Genomic DNA, 21,984 nt, shown 5'->3' with positions numbered 1-21,984 from the left:
GGTGTGAATTAAATTCCGACCACTACTTGGCAATTTGTCAGAAGGCAGTCAGTTTAAGTATTGAGAAACATTAAATAATATTTCAAAAGTTTTCTAGTACATGGCCTCTGCAGCTGGAAAACATTTTTAAAAAGTTCACTTATTTTTTCTCTCTTTCTTTATTATTTATTTATTTATTTTTATGAGGAAATCTCACTCTGTCGCCCAGGCTGGATGGAGTGCAGTGGCACAATCTCAGCTCACTGCAACCTCCGCTTCCTGGGTTCAAGCGATTCTCCTGCCTCAGCCTCCTGAGTAGCTGGAACTACAGGGGCACACCACCTCACCTGGCTCATTTTTGTCCTTTTAGTAGAGATAAGGTTTTACCATGTTGTCCAGGCTGGTCTCAAACACCTAACCTCAGGTGATCCACCTGCCTTGGTCTCCCAAAGTCCTGGGATTACAGGCATTGAGCCACTGTGCCCAGCCTTATTATTTTTGAGACAGGGTCTTGACCTGTTGCCCAGGCAGGAGTGCAGAGGCATGATCATAACTCACTGCAGCCTCGAACTCCTGGGTTCAAATGATCCTCCCACCTCAGCCTCCCAAGTAACTAGGACTAGGGGCACGTACCACACACCTAGCTAATTTTTTTTTTTTTGGTAGAGACAGGGTCTCGCTATATTTCTTAGGCTGGTCTTGAATTGCTTGGACCAAGCAACTTTCTGGCCCCAACCTCCCAAGCATTGGGATTACAGGTGTTAGCCACTGCACTGCACGTAGCCAATTTATTTTCTGTTTTATTATTACTATTTTTGCAAACTGATGTGCTTATGCACACGCAGTAGCTGTAGAGGCTTCTCCTCACATCTGCCCCCACGCTGTCCCAGCCCGTGAGTGAAACAATCTGCAGAGGCGGAGGCAACACAGCGCACTGAGAACGTTTCTTGGGAATTAACTCTAATGACACGCAAGTCAACAGTCTGCGAGGCAGCAACATTTGGACAGATCTGAATTATCAGTGGCCTAAGGATGCTCTCTTCTTTAGAACACCAATAACTACCATTCATGAGAACTCCTTATGCACTGGGCTTCTCTTGTAGTATCTCATCTAGGCAATAAAGCAATCCTGTAAAGTAGATGCTGTTATTATTATCCTTATTTTGCAGTCGAGGAAACTGAAATGATGAGGGGCTAAGAAAGTTGTCCAAAATTACCCAGCTAGGCAGGCTGGACACGGTGGCTCATGTCTGTAATCCCAGCACTTTGGGAGGCCGAGGCAGGCAGATCATTTGAGGCCAGGAGTTAGAGACCAGCCTGAGCAATATAGTAAAACCCTGTCTCTACTAAAAATACAAAAATTAGCCGGAGGTGGTGATGCATGCCTATAATCCCAGCTACTGAGGAAGCTGAGGCAGGAGAATCACTTGAACCCGGGAGGCAGTGGATGTAATGAGCTAGGCAACAGAGTGAGACTCTCTCTCTTAAAAAAAAAAAAAATAATAAAATAAGTTACCCAGCTAGGAAGTGGTTAAACCAGGCCTCAGACAGAGCCATCTGACCCCAAAGCCCAGGGACTTAGCTCTTGTTTTCCTGAAAGCCTGAGCAGTCCTAGCCCAATGGAAAAAAACCCGGTCATAGATTCCGACACTTTACATTCTAAGTTGAACATGGTGCTGATTTGGTGGGTGGCTTTAGAAAAGTGACTTCACATCTCTATTGAATCTTAAGATCTTAGAGTGAGGCAAATACTTCATAACTCAACTGGTGAAAGTACATAGAATATGACCTCTATGTTGGGGACATTTGGGGCATCAAGAGCCAAGACTAGTATGTGCAGTCAGGGGCCATCACCAGCTCTGAGACCTATAGGAAGCTGGCACTGGGGTCAGAAGGAAGTTTTAAACTTATTTTTATTTTTTTGAGATGGAATCTTGCCCTGTTGCCCAGGCTGGAGTGCAATGGCACAATCTTGGCTCAGTGCAACCTCCACCCCCCGCCCACCCCGCAGGTTCATGTGAGTCTCCTGCCTCAGCCTCCCGAGTAGCTGGGATTACAGGCATACACCACCATGCCCAGCTAATTTTTTGTATCTTTAGTAGAGATGGGGTTTTACCATATTGGCCAGGCTGGTCTTGAACTCCTGACCTTGTGATTCACCTACCTTGGCCTCTCAAAGTGCTGGGATTACAGGCATGAGCCATCATACCCAGCCGCAGAAGGAAGTTTCTATAAAATGGAAATGTAATGGGATGATGTGAGATATGAGTAGAATTCTTCTCTCAACCTCCTGCTTGTAAAAGGCACAGAGAATGTATCTATCTGCCCACAGGCTCAGGTTTTGGAGCTGGGGACTTGGCAGAGGTTGGTCACATGTTGGGCAAAGAGAGGTAGGCATTGGAGAGAAGTTGCATGAGGCCATCAGCTGGGGTTAGCTGGAAAAGGAAGCCACATTTCCCAAGGGACCCCTGGGAGCTGCTTGGCACTGAGTACCAGGGCAGTTCTCGGAGCCCAGTTGCTAAGCCATGGAGACCAACAGTTCTGCCATAGGCAATTACAAAAGGGCACGTTCAGCTTTCTCTTTTCTTCCTTGTCTCCCAAAGCTACAGAGGTAAGCACAGGCAAGGATCGGGTGGAGAGAAGTAGACCTTGTCTCTATGCTGCCACTCCCAAGTCTTTTAAAGCCACGAGTCCAGTCGGCACAAGAGGCAAGGAGGAAAGCTTTGAATCCAACAGAAGATTGAAATTTTACATTGAACAGAGCTGAATCGTAGTAACTGGTGAGAAACTGTTTTGATAACTAAAATGAAAAGTTATAGAATCAGACTGGGATATATGTAGCTAATGGAGCCTGCTACCCAGTGGGAAAGGGAGGTTCCACAGAGCATAATTGATAGATTTTATTGGCGTAACAAAAAGCATTTCATGTTTATCTATCCAGAGAATTGACAATCTTTACTAAACTTGTTACTCAAAGGCAAACCGGTAAATATATATTCTGCCGTGGGTGAAAGACTACAGCCGTTTCACGCTGCACAGTTAGTTCCTGTGCATGTGGGATGATCACGTGGTTCTCTGGGACTTCAGTCTTGCAGAAGCGTCTTGGGTATCTCAGATAATGGTGGGGAAAGCCAAGAGTTTCTCTTTCATCAAATTTGTAAATACAGTTTGTTCTTCCGCTTCTACACAAGTATTAGGTTAGAATATTCATCTTAAGTGTCCTTCCTCTGCTCAGAGACTTCTGCCCCCTGAGACAGCTGGATCAGTACCGACTCCCAACTTCTAAAGCCCCTCCTCACCCCCGCTCTCCACCTCTACCCCAGCTGTGTTTTCCTCCTGAACTTTCTTTTTTTTGAAATTGTGTCTCACTCTGTCACCTACACTGGAGTGCAGTGGTGCAATCTTGGCTCACTGCAACTTCCGCTTCCCAGGCTCAAGTAATCCTCCCACCTCAACCTCCTGAGTAGCTGGGACCACAGGTGCATGTCACCATGCCCAGTTAATTTTTTGTATTTTTGATGGAGATGGGGTTTCATCCTGTTGCCCAGGCTAGTCTGGGACTCTTGAGCTCAAGTGATGTACCCACCTCGGCCTCCCAAAGTGCTAGGATTATAGGCATGAGCCACCTTTCCTGGCCTGCCTCCTGAACTTTCAACAGTCAGCTTGAGCTCTGGGCTTCAGAAGAGCTATACAATACGAACTTAAATTGTAGTCACAATGGTGATAATCTCACCTCAATGCTGAGTTCCTACCACCCCTTGACTATAGATTTAGGCAGTACAAGAACCCATAGATAGACACATCCATGGGCCAAAGGCAGGAGTCCAGAAACAGACCCGAGGATGAAATCGTGATTCACACAGACCCAAGCATGAAATCATAAAGTACTCTGTGATGAAGGTGATATCACCAGTCCACGAGGAAAAGCAAAGTAGTCCGTAAACAGTGCTTGTATAATTGGTTAACTACATGTGGAAAAACATCCATTTAAGTTCCCATTTCTGATGAGGCTCAAAACACAATACCCCAAAATATGACGCCTTGGCATACGGAGTATTTTAAGCTGAGAGAAATGGAAAAAAATCACAGAGGCAAGGTCTCTCTGACCTTCCCCTGCCCCCTCTCTCCTGAACCAAGGCCACCGAAACTAGAAGTCTCCTCAACCCTTCTTCCCTGAAGCAGGCCATAAAATTGAGAAAAGTCACTCTTTGACTTTCTCCCTCCCTTCTCCCCTGAAGACCTTCGCGTGGCAGGTGTCCTGCCCTATACCCAGAGAAAAGCAATATCATAGTGGGGTGCCAATAAGAATCTGAACCAATGGGAGGCTGAAGCAAGAGAATCACTTGAACCCAGGAGGTGGAGGTTGCGGTGAGCCAAGATCACACCACTGCACTCCAGCCTGGGTGACAGAGCAAGACCCTGTCTCAAAAAGAAAAACAAAAGCAAAAATTTCTGGGTGTGGTGACATGTGCCTGTAGTCCCAGCTACTTGGGAGGCTAAGGTGGGAAGAGTGCTTGAGCCCACGAGGTGGAGGCTGCAGTGAGCCGTGATCTCATCACTGTTCTCAAGCCTAGGTCACAGAGTGAGACCCTGTCTCAAAAAAAAAAGTTATTCTTCTCTCTTGTTAATGCATTTTTTGTTATGGGAGTGTCAGCCATGAACCTAGCAATGGGTGAGGAAAAGATACCGCTTTTTCTCTCTTTTTTTTCTTTTTTTTTTTTTGAGATGGAGTTTTACTCTGTCACCCAGGCTGGAGTGCACTGGTATGATCTCAGCTCACTGCAATCTCCACCTCCCTGATTCAAGCAATTCCCTTGCCTCAGTCTCCCGAGTAGCTGGGATTACAGGCACATACCACCACACCAGGCTAATTTTTTAATATTTTTAGTAAAGGCTAATGGTATCTTTACTAAAAATACACCATGTTGGCTAGACTGGTTTCACTATGTTGGCTAGACTGGTCTCGAACTCCTGACCTAAGGCAATCGGCAATCCTCTACCTCCCAAAGTGCTGGGATTACAGGCGTGAGCCACTGCGCCTAGCCCAGTTTTTCTCTCTTATGCTTCACATCCCACAATTTCTGATGGATAAAAGAGTTAGAAGCAATAGATAAAAGAATGAAATTGTAAAAGAAAACTTAGATACATATTTATCAGACCTTGGGATTGGGAAGGAACTTTACAAACATAAAAACCATAAAGAAATCACATAGGAAAAAATGATAAATTTGAATATATCAAAATTTTAAATGTGTACCGAAAACAACACAAATACAGTCAAAAAGTAATAGTAACAGGGTCCACTAATCCCCATTGCACCAGTGAACAGCAAGCCAACATCCAGCATGTGAGTGAGACCATCTTGGACCAACCCTTCCCCAGCCATGGCACCAGCTGACACACACGTGTGAATGAGCCCAGCTGAGATCAGCCAAGCCTGTCCAAGTTATCAGATAAATCCTGCTGCTCCATTGACTTGTAAGCAATAGTAATTTTTTTTTTTTTTTTGGTTTAGAACACTAAGATTTTTAAGGGAATTTGTTATTCAGAATTAGACAAATGATACAAAAGACAAATTATGAATGGAATGAATATGTGCAAGAAATATGAACAATAAAGATGAAAATCCTTAATATGAAATGAAGTCTTATAAATCAAAAGGAAAAATATCATCTGCCACAGCAAAATGAATAAAAGACACAAGTAGTCAAGTCATTAAGGAAGAAAGACGAATAACTAATAAATGAAGGAAAAAGTGTTAAACCTCACACAAATAAGAGAGGTGCAATCTAAACGTTAGATGACACTGTTATTTTTTACTTACTAAATTAACAGTTTAAATTAGCAATTTAAAAATGTTCAGTAAGGAAGGGTACTCTCTTATCTATGGGTGGAAGTCTAATTAACAGATCATTTCTGGAAAATAATTAGCAAGATTTAGAAAATGTCTTTGGGGCAGATGTGGTTGGTTGGTGTTGAGTACTGAATTCCTTGTTGTGGCCTGAATCCGTGCTGTTTGCATGATTTTGTAGTTCTTCCCGCTAGAAGAGTCTGTTTTCTTGCATAGTGATGTGGTAGTTGGCCTGGTGGCTGTTTTTAGCCAGTGGGAAGTTAACAAATGTATGCTGCAAGCAAAGGTTTAAACATCCTCTGGTTTCAAGTTTGTTCTGCTGCATGTCTCCCTTTACCACAAAAAGAACTTCTGTTATGTAGTCCTGCCCCTTCAACATGGCCTCTAGAGTGAACACTTGGGTTTAGGAAGTTGGAATGGTGGTGGCGGAATTGCACTTGAAACTTTCCTAATTCTCACATAACAATAGCCAGAACAAACATAGCAAACCCAAAAATCTGCAGACATTTCCAACAAAACCAAATGAGAAGGTGTCCCTTTGAACCCTGAAAATAGAAGTGGGTGAGAATAAATCACTGGTAGTCACAAAACCTGCGTGGCATCCTCATCTGAGCAGGAGAAAGCAGAGGAGAGTACCAAGGCATTTAACAAACCTGAGAACAGGAAACACCTAAAATATGCCACAAATATTCACTGGAAGGCTCAGCAGGCTAATTTTGGAAGAGTAGCTGAAGCTGTTTTGCCTACTCCAATTTGCTGGTGAAAGCAGTGGGGAGCCCTTCTTGATGCCTGAAAGATATAGAGCAGTCCAGCCCCTGTGAACTTTCAAAACCCACTAGGTAGAGATCTCTTTTAGGGAAGGTTCCTTCCCTAAGGAACTACTAGAACTAGAATTAAAATGGAATAGAATAGGCATTACAGAGATGAAGGAAAGAAGGTAGACAAAAGTGATGAGAATCTCCAGGAAATCTTACAAAGCAAATTCTTTTTTTTTTTTTGAACTGCATGAAACATAACAGAATAGGTAATTTTGTAAAGTTGGAACAGTTATTCTGAACAAAGCCTCAATCCAAAAGCTCAAGAAACCTAAATCCATATAAAAATAAGCAGCAATAAAGTATTGTAGTCAAACCTCATGCAAAGTTATTGTAAGAAAAATGAGAATAGAGCAAAGTAATACCTCTACAGGTAATGAAAGCAGAACAGAAAGATTTTCTTTAAAAAGAAAAATAAAACTCTAATGTATGATTTCAAAATAAGCTGGAAGACATAAAGAAAATGATACAAAACATGAAAGAACAACATAATCAGAATTAGGAAAACTCAGAAGTGAAGTGACAGAACTCAAGAAAAATGTAAAAATAAAATAAATGAAGAGGCAACTATAAGGGACACAGTGAATAAATATAGCAGACAATGCATTAAGAGAAATAGAAGGTAAAAATAAGGAAAATATTAAGAAAGTGAAAGGAAGCTAAGAAAGAAAGATTGGGGAACAATACAACTATTGAATGAATGTAGGCAAAGAAGAACCAATATATGGATAATCAAAGCCTCTGAATAAGAAAACCAAAGCAAGAAAATTAAATATTAAGTGTTATAATTCAAGAAAAAAATGTTAAATAAAACAGGTTTGAAGGTACATATTGAAAGAGACTATGGGCCGAGTGTGGTGGCTCATGCCTGTAATCCCAGCACTTTGGGAGGCCGAGGCAGGTGAATCACCTGAGGTCAGGAGTTTGAAACCTTCCTGGCCAACATGGCGAAACCCCATGTCTCCTAAAAATACAAAAATTAGCTGGATGTGGTGGTGCATGCCTATAATCCCAGCTACTTGGGAGGCTGAGGCAGGAGAATTGCTGCCGGGGCAGAGGTTGCAGTGAGCCGAGATTGCACCGCTGCACTCCAGCCTGGTTGACAGAGCAAGATTTTATCTCCAAAAAAAAAGAAAGAAAGAAAAAAAGAAACTATGCATATGAAAATAGTGAGCCCAAATGACCAATACTAACATATATTCTAGTATGTCCTTTATTTTTTTCTTTACTTTTTTGTGTTAGCCATGTTTTTGTAATGAACATGTTTTTCAGAATTAGGAAAATATGCACACACACACACACACACAACTGGGTTCAGTCATGCCTCTTCCAAGAGAATTATTTTTACTCATCCAGAAATTAGGCAGTTATCTAAACAGTCTGTTGGGTTACTGATACAGCTTGATTGTTTTCCCTTCCAGATCTTAGGTTGAAATATAATCCCCAGTGTTGAAATGGGACCTGGTAGGAGTTGTTGGATCATGGGGGCTGATCCCTCACGGATGGTTTGATGCTATCCCTGTGATAATGAATGAATTCTCTCTCTGGTAGTTGACATGAGAACTAATTGTTTAAAGAGCCTGGCATCTCCTATTCCCCACCGCTTCTCATGCTCCCTCTCTCACTATGTGACATGCCTGCTCCTTCTTTGTCTTCTGCCATGAGTAAAAGCCCCCTGAGGCCTCACCAGAAGCTGAGCAGATGCTGGCACTATGCTTCCTGTACATCCTGCAGAACTAAACCTCTTTTCTTCATAAATTACCCAGCCTATAATTCTTTATAGCAACACAAGGACAGACTAATACAGATACTGCCTTTTAGCACTTGCTGAGAATAGTCATTCATTCATTTATTCATTCAACAAAAATACTTAATGAGTGCCTACTGTATGCTAGATGTGGTTCTAGGAAACTAGGATCTATCAGTGGAACAAACAACATCCTTATTCTCAGAGAGCTTACATTCTAATGGGGAAAATGTGACAATAACTGGATGAATAGGGGAAAAAGTCAGCCTGTGATAAGTGCTTTAAAGCATAAAGCTGGGTAAGGGATTGTGAACAATGGGGGTGGTATGAGGTGCTGTGTTAGCTAAGGAATAACTGCTCTAACAGCGACTTTTGAGTAGATAACCAAATAAGTAGAAGAGATAACTGTGCAAACTTCTAGGGGGAGAAATACTTCAGGCAGAAAGAGCAGCCAATGCCTAAGGTAGGACAATGCTAGGAATGTTTGAGCTGGAGGGTCTGGGACTTGTTTGGGGAATAGCAAGGAGGTCATTGTGACTGCAGCAGAGAGGTATGGTAGGGTCAGAGAGTGGGGGAAGAGGAGGCTGAGGGATGGCAGAGGTCCAAGGATGCAGGGCCTTAAAGGCCTTGGTGAGGTCTTTGGATTTGACCCTGAGTGAGATGGAAAGCCATTATAAATTTTGTTTGTTTTTAAGTTTGATTATATATATATATAGATATATATAGATATATAGATAGATAGATAGATAGATAGATACCTTTAAATTTACTATTTGAACCATTTTAAGTGCATAGTATACAGTTTAGTGCTGTTAAGTACATTATTGTGCAACTGTAACCACTATCCATCTCCAGAACTTTTCCATCATCCCAAACTGAAGCTTTGTACCAATTCAGCAATAGCTCCCATTCTCCCCTCCAGACAGCCCCCGGTGAACACTGTGTTACTTCCTGTCTCAGAAAGTAACATAGTGATTTTGACTATTCTAGGTACTTCATTTAAGTGGGCTCATACTATTTATCCTTTGATGTCTGGCTTATTTCACTTAGTTTTGAAGGTTACTGTCTTCAAGTTATCATCCATATGATAACATGTGTCAGACTTCCATTGGAGAGTGTGATGGTTAATTTAGAGTATCGGCTTGACTGGATTAAGGAATACCTAGAGAACTGGCAAAACATTATTTTGGGGCGTGTCTATGAGGATATGTCCAGAGCAGATTGGCATGTGCGTCTCAGTGGACTAAGTCGGGAAGGTCTGCCCTCAATGTGGGTGGGCATCATCCAACTGGCTGAGGGCCCAGATAGAACAAAATCCTAGGAAAAGTGAGTTTGCCTCTCATTCTCTCTCCTAGAGCTGATACTCTCTTCTCCTGCCTTTGGACATTAGAACCCCAGACTCTCTGGTCTTGGGATATTCCAGCACGTACATCAGCAGCCATCCCAGGTTCTAAGGCCTTCAGCCTTGGACCGAGAATTACACCATTGTCTTCCCTAGTTCTGAGGCTTTCAGATTTGGACCGAGTCACACTGCTGGCATCCCAGGGCCTCCAGCCTGCAGACCGTCTGTGGTGGAACTTAGCCTCTATAATTACATGAGCCAATTCTCCTCGTAAGTTCCCTCTCGTGTATCTATATCTACTATATATATCCCATGGCTCTGTCTCTCTGGAGAGCCCTAACTAATACAGAGGGTTTTGAGCTGAGGAGTAATGGGACTTTACTCACACTTCAGAGGGATAACTCTGGCTGCTCTGTGGGAAGAGACTGAGGTAACCAAAAAGGTGAAAACGCAAAGACCAATTAAAAGATTATGATTGCAGTCCAGGTCAGAAATAAGAGTGGACTGGACTACGGTGGTAATGGTGGCAGTGATGACACACATTTCAGAGTCAAGATATATTTTTAAGGCAACGCTGACCAAATTTGCGAATGGATTGGCTATTAGGTATGAGAAAGAGTACAGGCAAGGTTGATCCAAAGAATTCGCCCTGACAGCTGTTAGAGTGGTGTAGTCATTTACAGAAATAGCCAAGAATGCAAGTACAGTAGAGTTCAGTGGTGGGGTGGGGGATGGGTAAAAGCTTACTTCTGAACTGTCAAGTTTGGAATGATTAATCATCCAGGTGGAGATATAGAATGGAGAGTAGATCTATGATTCTACAATTTAAGTGAGAAGAGAGGGGTTAGGGCTTGAGATACAAAACTGAGTATCATCGACTCATAAAAGGCATTTCAAGCTCTGGATCAGGATGAGACTCCCCCCAAGTACCTTAGTGCAAATCTAGACAAAACGTGCCTGAGGATGAAGCTCTGGGACCCTCTGGTGCTCCGAGGCCGGGAAGATAAAGAAGATCTAATAGAAAAGATGGAGGAGGAGGGACCAGTTCCTTAGGAGCACAGCCATGAAAGGCGGTGTCCCAGAGGCCTAGGGCAGAGAATGTTTCAGAAAGATAGATCACCAAGGAAGGTGAAGATTGAAAATGACCACGAGAATTGCAATGTGGGGGTCTCCTGAGACCTTGTCAACAGTGGTTTCTCATCACTCTTCCACATCCCTGGGGAAGTCATTTCTGGGAGCTTAGCTTCATCCTTTTTTTTTTTTTTTTTTAAATAAATTAAAATGCTTTTCTTTTTTAGAAATGGGACCTGGCTGTGTTTCCCAGGCTGTTCACAGGCATAATCCCACTACTGATCGGCACAGGAGTTTTGATCTGCTCTGTTTCTGACCTGGGCTGGTTCACCCCTCCTTAGGCAACCTGCTGGTCGTCCACTCCTGGGAGGTCACCATATTGATGCCAAACAGTGCAGATGCCAGATCAGCATAGCGCACCACTGCCCACAACTCCTAGGCTCAAGTGATTCTCCAGCCTTAGCCTCCCAAGTAGCTGGGAAAACAGGCACGGGCCACCACTCCCAGCTTTTCTTCATTCTTCTAGAGGAGCTTTGGGGAGAGTTAGAGAGTGATAAAATATAAGTACTGTTTATCCAGTAAGTGCCATCCCCCAGGGTCCTACCAACCTCTTTCTGCTCTGAGTCATGTGAACCCTTGCTGCTGAAGTCATTGGCCAAGCTGATCCTTGAAGTCACTTAGCTTCTCTTTGCACTTCTTTCCACCCTTTGGATCACAGATACTCCAGGATTTTCAGAGCTTGTGCCTATGGCCCCCATTCTGTTGTTTTGGGTTTATCTTCTTGCCTTGTCAAGTTTGACTTTGTACAAAAATTTTCCACTTATCGTGCTCCTGCCTCTGTCTTCTTGACCAGACAATTTGCATCCATTAAATATTTTTCCCTCTCTTGACTGCTGACCACATCTCTTCTCATCATATAAATTGTAGCTTTACATCAATCTCCACTTCTTTCCACCTGCTGCCAAACTGAAAACGTCTATTCATTACTCTGAAAATTTTGAGTGTCGGCTGTGCAGAGCTCTGTTATCAATGCTACACAGTATACCAATAATTATGTCATGGCTGTTGTCTTCATATTTCCTCCAAGGTAATTGGTAGAGAAAAAAAAAACTAAGGATGTGAAATGAGAGGTAATAAAACTAGATAATAAATCATATTTTCCAAAAATTGCTGTAAAGTCATACTGGTACCAGATGGAAGTCAGGGAAGATGACATTTGAGCTAGAATATTGAAAGATGAGAGGGATTTAAATAGTAGAAAGGAAAGGGGTGGGCAGTCCAGGAGTAGGAAAGATATGTAAAGCTTTGAGGACAGTAAGGTACAAGGAAAGGTAGGCTTGCTTCAGGTGATGGAATATGAAGCACTAGGTGCCATGAATTTAATGGTGGCTACTCAATAGTTTTTGAATAATGTAAAAGCAGTGTTGGAAAGAAGAGCTTGGAAGCTTTGGCTGGTACGAAGAATTCAACCATAAGGAGACTAGTAAAAGGACTGGTGCAATAGTCCAGCTCTGACAAGGTAAGAGCTTGAGCTTCAACTGGTACAGAACAAGAGCACCTGTTTCCTGAGAGTTCCAGCAATGGATTTCTCATTGGCCCAGGTTTGGTCATGATCCCCACCTTGAGCAAATCTCCAATGGCCATGGATATGCGGTGATTTGATTGGCTGGGCCCTGGATCTAGTGGTGGTACCAGCTCTACCTGAGCATGGTTAGAGAAGGAAAGGGGTGGCCCCAAAGTGAAATCAAGACAGTGTTCCCAGAAGGGATAATAGATGCAGGAATGTTAAACCAGTCCTCCTCACTATCTTCCATTCATTCTTCCGCTTACCACAGGCTAACCCACCCCTCCCCTGAAGCTGTTCTCACGAAGATCACCTCCTAGTTTACAAAATCACAAGACCTTTACAGGCCTTATTACTACTTTACTTCTCTGCCCATTTGACACTGTTCGATCCTGTAAATATTGTATTTTCCAAGGTCCTATTTCCAGTTTTGTCTCTTCTTACTCTCCTCATTTTCTCTTTTCCTGGCTTTCTCAAGAGTTGAGACACTTTTGCCTCTCATCCACCATGGACACACCTCTATTGCTGCACATCTTACTCTGTATTGTGATTATATATGTGTGTGTCAGGGACCTTATGTATCTTTGTAGCTATAGCTCCTGGGACTTATTGGGAGTGGATTTAATGACTAAACAGAAATGAGGTATGCTGGCAACAAGGATGAATGAAGAGACAAAGATGATGCCATGATTTTGAACCCGGGATTCATGAACAGAAATAGAGAAGTCAGTTTCGGAGAAAAGAGAATGAGTTTAATTTAGATATATTATATCAGGAATGGTTAGGACATCAAACAGAAAAGTCGAGTGGAGATAGTTAAAGATGTTGTGCTCGAAGTCTACTAGATTGTAAGTCTCATGGGCATAGAGACCTTGCCTGTCTTTTCCTCACTTTTAGAACATGGCACAAAGTAGGTGCTCCATAAATGATTGTTGAATTACTGAAATAAGTGTACTCTCTAATCAACACAACACCTTTGCAGATCTGATGCTATCCACCTGAGATGGCATCAGGTCCCAGGGATTGAGGGCTCAGTCCCACAAGATTGTCCCTACTTCAGATGCCAGTTGCAAGCCTTAGATTGTGACCTGTGCTTTAGACTTGGTGTCTATAAGTTGAGGTTCCTACAGCCCCCTCCTAGGGTTCAATTGAATTGCTAGAGCTGCTCATAGAACTCAAGGGAATTCTTACTAACTAATATGATTTGGCTGTGTCCCTGACCCAAATCTCATTTGGAATTGTCACTTCCATAATCCCACATGTGGTAGGAGGGACCTTGTGCGAGGTAATTGAATCATGGGGGAAGGTGTTTCTCGTGCTGTTCTCGTAATAGTGAATAAGTCTCATGAGATCTGATGGTTTCATAAAGAGGAGCTCCCTGCACACACTGTCTTTCCTGCAGCCATGTAAGACGTGTCCTTGCTCCTCCTTTGCCTTCCATCATGATTGTCAGGCCTCCCCAGCCATGTGGAACTACAAGTCCATTAAACCTCTTTTTTTTTTTCGCTCTTGTTACCCAGGCTGGAGTGCAATGGCGCGATCTCCGCTCACCGCAACCTCCGCCTCCTGGGTTCAGGCAATTCTCCTGCCTCAGTCTCCTGAGTAGCTGGGATTACAGGTATGCGCCACCATGCCCAACTGATTTTTTGTATTTTTTTTAGTAGAGACAGGGTTTCACCATGTTGACCAGGATGGTCTCGATCTTTTGACCTCGTGATCCACCTGCCTTGGCCTCCCAAAGTGCTGGGATTACAGGCGTGAGCCACCGCGCCCGGCCTTTTTTTTTAAATAAATTACGCGGTCTTGGGTATGTCTTTATTAGCAGCATGAGAACAGACAAATACACTTACATTTCTCAGTTTATTATGAAGGATATTGCAAAGGGTACAGATGAACAGCCAGATGGAAGAGATACATAGGGGAAGCCATGGGGGAAGGGGCACGGAACGTCCATGCCCTCACCAGGAACTTCCACATGCTTAGCTATCTGGACGCTCATCTGAAACCTGTCCTTTTGGGTTTTTATGGAGACTTCACTACATAGGCACGATCGATTACATTATTGGCTACTGGTGATCAACTCAAACTTCAGCCCCTCTCTGGAAGTCAGGATGTAAGGCTGAAAGTTCCAACCCTTTAGTCATGCCTTGGTTTTTCTGGTGACCAGCCCTCATCCTGAAGCCATCTTATCATACAAAAGACACTGTTATCACTCCGGGGATTTCAAGGATTTTAGAAGCTGAGAGCCCTGAACTGTGGATGAAAGCCAAATAGATATTTCACAATATCACACAGATGAAGTCATGTGAGTGGCTGAGATTTTTAAGAGTGGGCACAGACCTGACCCCAGAAGAAGGGTCCCATATGTAAAAGAAAGGATGGAGACAAGATGTGCCCGGGATGTCACAGGCAGCCATCTATTCAACAAACAGGAAGGGAGGGCTTTCCATGGGCTCCTTATTTATTAGGAAAGAAACCTTTCTTAGAACCCTTGTATCAGATTTCTCCAAATTCCATTACTTGGAATTAGGTCACATGCCCATGCTGGGCTGCAAGAGAGGCAGAGGAAGCAAATATATTGCATTTTCAGACTCTGTAATGGGGAGTTTGATTTTGACAGCAAAGAAGAAAAAAGAAGATACAGGATGGGTAAAGGATTTTTTCTGCCTCCCAGAGAGCCGTGAAATTTTAAATGAGGAGAAGGCCGTAAAGAGTTTTTAAAAATATCCACTTACTTTGGGGACATTCTTTCAGGTTCAAAAGGTTCTTCCACATTACTTCTTCTGGCACATTAAACAATGTGCAAATTACCTGGGAGAAAATACATCTCCTCTCCCAGACCCTCTTGTTTACATCCTCTCATCCTCAGCATTGGGGTCTCGGTTTGAACCCTTAAAGCAACACTCTGCTATTTATTCGTTCTCCTCCAGGTCAGGGAAAAGGTTGAATTTAAATAACTCCAGTTCAGAGCAATGGCGCACTATAGGGAAAGTTGACTTTGAGATTTGCCAGATGGGTCAAGCCTATTTGCAGCCTTAAAAAGGCCTGAAATCACAGCCCTGACACAAAGCTGCAGGAAGCAGAAAGTGGCAAGCTTCCTCTCCAAAAACTGCATCAAGTAAAATGTTATAACAAAAGAATTCATTTTCCTACTCCTTATCCTAGACTGCAATTGGGCCTAGACTCCAGTTCCTTGGGGGATATATCACAGCTGTGCCAGATGGGCAAGGAAAGGAGCCCATGATTTTTTTGATGCTGTATTTATGAACTGAAGAAATATGTGATAATAGCTAGAAAAGGAAAAAGCGCAGGCAGTAGGAAGTCACCAGGAAACTGCTGGCATGGCCAACAGGTATATGAAAAAATGCTCAGTATCACGAATCGTCAGGCACATGCAGATTAAAACCATACTTTGCACCTGTTAGAATGGCTATTATCAAAAAGACAAAAGATAACAAATGTTGGAGAGGATGTGGAGAAAAGGGAACCTTTGTACACTGTCGGTGGGAATGTAAATTCATACAACCATTATGGAAAATAGTATGGATGTTCCTGAAAAAAATTAAAAATAGAACTACCATATGATCCAGCAATCCTACTTTTGAGTGCCTATCAAAAGCAGGTGAAATTAATATGTCAAAGAGATATCCCCCATGTTCATTGAAGCATTATTCACAATAGCCAAGATGTATGGAAACAACCTAAGTGTTCAACAAATGAATGAATAAAGAAAAGGTGGCATGTGTACACAGTGGAATAACACTCAGCTGTAAAAAAAGAAGGAAATCTTGTCATTTGCAATAAAACATGAATAAACGTAGAGGGCATTATATTAGTGAAATAAGCCAGACATAGAAAGGCAAATACTGGCCAGGTGCTCATGCCTGTAATCCCAGCACTTTGGGAGGCAGAAGCAGGCAGATCATCTGAGGTCAGGAGTTCGAGACCAACCTGGCCAACTGAGTGAAACCCCATCTCTATCGAAAGTACAAAAATTAGCTGAGTGTGTTGGTGGGCACCTGTAATCCCAGCTACTCAGGAGGCTGAGTCAGGAGAATCACTTGAACCATGGAGGCGGAGATTGCACTTAGCCGAGATCATGCCAATGAACTCCAGCCTGGGTGACAAGAGCAAAACTCCACCTAAAACACACACACACACACACACATATACACACACACACACACACACACACACACACACACACACACACACTGCAAGATGTCAGTTATATGTGGAATCTGAAAAAAGTTGAACTCATAAAAGCAGAGAGTAGAATGGTAGTTACCAGGGACTAGGGGATGGGGGGATTGGGGAGGTGTTGGTCATGCAATAAAAACTAAACAAAACAAAAAAACCTGCTTCTATGGCAAAGGCTGTGGAGAAGCTACTGCAGACAGAATAGGAAAAGGCCTATGACAGAGACAAGGAAGGGAGACGCTGCAGCCAACAGGTGGCTTTGCAGTGTCAGGATGACAAAGGAGACGTTTGCAGAAAGCAGTGGCCTTATTGTGAAGCTCTGACTCTGCCAAGTCCTAAGTTCTTTAAGGGTATTGGTGTATTCAGTAGGCGGTCTTGCTGTTCTCACCTTACAGGTAAAGAGGTTGAAGCACAGGGAGGCTGAATCTCTTCCTTGCATCTCTTAGTGGCTGAATGGGGAAGCTGGGGTGTCACGAGGGCTGACTGACTCTGCTTAGCACTCTTAGCACTTAGCACTTCTCTGCTCAACTGTTTCCAGCTCAGTGACTTATCACTTGGCAAAGACATCACTGGTCACAGGACAGCTGACAGTGACAACTCTTGGCCACTTTGTCTTCCCTGCTGATGGCTGTGGAAGGGCAGGCAGAAGTGCAAGTGCCTCCTCCTTCACACCGTGCACAGAGCAAGGGCCGGACATAGTCAAGCTCAAACATCCATTGCTCACATCAGATTCATCCCTCATTTTTCTGTATTAGTTTGTTCTCATGTTGCTATTAAAAATACCTGAGACTGGGAAATTTATAAAGAAAAGAGGTTTTATTGGCTCACGGTTCTGCAGGCTGTGTAGGAAGCATAGCAGCTTCTGCTTTGTGGAGGGTCTCAGGAAGCTTCCAATCATGGCGGAAGGCAAAGGGACAGCAGGTGTATTACATGGCAGGAGCAAGGGCAAGAGAGAAAGAGAGGAGGAGCTGCACACTTGTAAGCAACCAGATTTCATGAGAACTCACTCGCTATCATGAGAACAGAATCAACAGGGATGATGCTAAACTATTCATGAGAAACACAGCCCCATGATCCGATTACCTCTCACCAGGCTCTACCTCCAACAGTGGGGATCACAATTTGACATGAGATTTGGGTGGGGACACAGATCCAAACTATATCCCTTCATTAAGGAGTATTTGAGGCAGAAGTATTTCATTCACCTTTTACCTCAACTATGTGAAAGTGGCTTTATAAGGAGAAAATAGAAGCTCATAATGCCTAAGTCACTGGCCTAAATCTTGCAGCTAAGGGAAGATCTGGAATTTGAACACAGAGCTGGCTGACTCCCAAGTCCGAGTTCTTTCTATTATATCACACTTCTTTTCAGTGATAAGTTGGGGCTCTTTGAGACCATGTTGGGCCTGCTTCTTTCTGTACAGTTTCTGCCACTGCAGGGGCATCTAATGGACCAAAGGCAGAGTTTGACTTATGCGAGTGGAAGGGGAGGGAAATATTTTTGCTTGTCATCATTCATGTCTCCAACAGAATTCTCAAAAAGGAGCCACTGGAAACCACGGTTTGGATGTTTTGTCCCCAAAATGTTGAAATGTTGGCCTCCAATAATTAATAGCCTACTGAACAAAAAAATTCCAGGACCAGATGGATTCACAGCCAAATTCTACCAGAGGTACAAAAAGGAACTGGTACCATTCTTCCTGAAACTATTCCAAACAATAAAAAAAGAGGGAACCCTCCCTAACTCACTTTATGAGACCAGTATCATCCTGATACCAAAATCTGGTATAGACACAACAAAAAAAGAAAATTTCAGGCCAATATCCCTGATGAACGTTGATGCAAAAATCCTCAATAAAATGCCCGCAAACCGAATCCAACAGCACATCAAAAAGCTTATCCACCACGATCAAGTCAGCTTCATCCCTGGGATGCAAGGGTGGTTCAATATATCCAAATCAATAAATGTAATCCATCACATAAACAGAACCAATGACAAAAACCACATGATTATCTCAATAGATGCAGAAAAGGCCTCCAATAAAATTCAACACCCCTTCATGCTAAAAACTCTCAATGAATTAAGTATTGATATAACTTATCTCAAAATAATAAGAGCTATTTATGACAAACCCACAGCCAAAATCATATCATACTGAATGGGCAAAAGCTAGATTCATTCCCTTTGAAAACTGGCACAAGACAAGGATGCCCTCTCTCACCACTCCTATTCAACATAGTATTGGCCATGGCAGTCAGGCAAGAGAAAGAAATAAAAGATATTCAAATAGGAAGAGAGGAAGTCAAAATTGTCTCTGTTTGCAGATGACATGATTGTACACTTAGAAAACCTCATCGTCTCAGCCTAAAATCACCTTAAGCTGATAAGCAACTTCAGTGAAGTCTCAGGATACAAAATCAACGTCCAAAAATCACAAGCATTCCTATACACCAATAATAGACAAACAGAGAGCCAAATCATGAGTGAATCCCATTCACAATTGCTGCAAAGAGAATAAAGTACCTAGGAATACAACTTACAAGGGATGTGAAGGACCTCTTCAAGGAAAACTACAAACCACTGCTCAAGGAAATAAGAGAGGACACAAACCAATGAAAAAGCATTCCATGCTCATGGATAGGAAAAATCAATATCGTGAAAATAGCCATACTGCCCAACATAATTTATAGATTCAGTGCTATCCCCATCAAGCTACCAGTGATGTTCTTCACAGAATTAGAAAAAACTACTTTAAATTTCATATGGTACCAAGAAACCAAAAGATAAAAGGCCAACATAGCCAAGACAATCCTAAGCAGAAAGAACAAAGCTGGAGGCATCACGCTACCTGACTTCAAACTAACTACAAGGCTGCAGTAACCAAAACAGCATGGTACTGGTATCAAAACAGATACATAGACCAATGGAAAAAAACAGGGGCCTCAGAAATAACACCACACATCTACAACCATCTGATCTTTGACACACCTGACAAAAACAAGCAATGGAGAAACGATGCCCTATTTAATAAATGGTGTTGGGAAAGCTGGCTGACCATATGCAGAAAACTGAAACTGGTCCCCTTCCTTACACTTTATACAAAAAGTAACTCAAGATGGATTAAGACTTAAACATAAGGCTGGACGCAGCGACTCACGCCTGTAATCCCAGCACTTTGGGAGGCTGAAGTGGGCCGATCGCAAGGTCAGGAGATTGAGACCAGCCTGGCCAACATGGTGAAACCCCATCTCTACTAAAAAATACAAAAAAATTAGCCGGGTGTGGTGGTGTGCACCTGTAGTCCCAGCTACTCAGGAGGCCGAGGCAGGGGAATTGCTTGAACCTAGGCAGCAGAGGATGCTGTGAGCTGAGATTGTGCCACTGCACTACAGCCTGGGTGTCAGAGAAAGACTCCATCTCAAAAAAAAAGAAAAGAAAAAAAAAAGACTTAAATGTAAGACCTAAAACCATAAAAACCCTAGAATAAAACCTAGGGAAGCCAGGTGTGGTGGCTCATGCCTGTAATCCCAGCACTTTGGGAGGCTGAGGTGGGTGGATCACCTGAGGTTACGAGTTCCAGGCCAGCCTGGACAATATAGTGAAACCCTACCTCTATTAAAAATACAAAGCACTTGCTGGGCATGGTGGCAGGCACCTGTAATCCCAGCTACTAGAGAGGGGAGGCAGGAGAATCACTTGAATCCGGGAGGCACAGGTTGTGGTAAGCCAAGATCTCGCCATTGCACTCCAGCCTGGTCAACAAGAGCTAAACTCTCTCTATAAAAAAGAAAAAGAAAACCTAGGCAATACTGTTCAGGACATAGGCATGGGCAAAGACTTCATGACTAAAACACCAAAAGCAATGGCAAAAAAAGCCAGAATTGACAAATGGGATCTAATTAAACTAAAGAGCTTCTGCACAGCGAAAGAAACCATCATCAGAGTGAACAGGCAACCTACAGAATGAGAGAACATTTTTTGCAATCTATCCATCTGACAAAGGGCTAATATCCAGAATCTACACAAACTTAAACAAATTTACAAGAAAAAAACAACCCATCAAAATATGCACAAAGACTATGAACAGACACTTCTCAAAAGAAGACATTTATGCAACAAACATATGAAAAAAACCTCATCATCACTGGTCATTAGAGAAATGCAAATCAAAACCACAATAAGATACCATCCTATGCTAGTTAGAATGGCAGTCATTAAAAAGTCAGGAAACAACAGATGCTGGAGAGGATGTGGAGAAATAGGAATGTTTTTACACTGTTGGTGGGAGTGTAAATTAGTTCAACCATTGTGGAAGACAGTGTGGCAATTCCTCAAGAACCTAGAAATAGAAATTCCATTTGACCCAGCAATCCCATTACTGGGTATATATCCAAAGGATTATAAATCATTCTACTATAAGGACACATGCACACGAATGTTCATTGCAGCACTGTTCACAATAGCAAAGAGTTGGAACCAACTTAAATGCCCATCAATGATAGAATGGATAAAGAAAATGTGGCACATACATGCCACAGAATACCATGGAATACTATGTAGCCATAAAAAAGGATGAGTTCATGTCCTTTACAGAGACATGGATAAAGCTGGAAACCATCATTCTCTCCAAAGTAACACAAGAACAGAAAACCAAACATCACATGTTCTCACTCATAAGTGTGAGTTGAACAATACGAACACATGGAGACAGGGAGGGGAGCATCACATCGGGGCCTATTGTGGGGTGGAGGGCTAGGGGATGGATAGCATTAGGAGAAATACCTAACATAGATGACAGGTTAATGGATGCAGCAAACTACCATAGCATGTGTATACCTATGTAACAAACCTGCACATTCTGCACATGTACCCCAGAACTTAAAGTATAATAATAAGAAAATAATAAGAAAATAAAATGAGAAATGTGGGCCTCTAATGTGGGTGATGGGCCTAGTGGGAGGTGTTTGGCTCATGGAGGCAGATCTCTCATGAGTGGCTTGGTGCTGTCCTTCAGTGAGTTCTCACTCTATGAGTTCATACAAGATGTGGTTGTTTAAGGCCAGGTGCGGTGGCTCATACCTGTAATCCTAGCACTTTGGGAGGCTGAGGCGGGCAGACCACCTGAGGTTAGAAGTTTGAGACCAGCCTGGCCAACATGGTAAAACCCTGTCTCTGCTAAAAATACAAAAATTAGCTTGACGTGGTGGCACATGCCTGTAATCCTAGCTACCCAGGAGACTGAGGCAGGAGAATCACTGGAACCCAGGAGGCAAAGACTGCAGTGAGCCGAGATTGCACCACTGCACTCCATCCTGAGCGACAGACCAAGACTCCATCTCAAAAAAAAAAAAGAAAAAAGAAAACGGGGCCCAGGAGACAGGAGACAAGGCAGTCATTATAGAGTGGAAAGTTAA

Source organism: Cebus imitator, unplaced genomic scaffold, assembly GCF_001604975.1.
Source record: "Cebus imitator isolate Cc_AM_T3 unplaced genomic scaffold, Cebus_imitator-1.0 Scaffold18, whole genome shotgun sequence".
Lineage (NCBI taxonomy): Eukaryota > Metazoa > Chordata > Mammalia > Primates > Cebidae > Cebus > Cebus imitator.
This window is presented reverse-complemented; position numbering follows the sequence as displayed.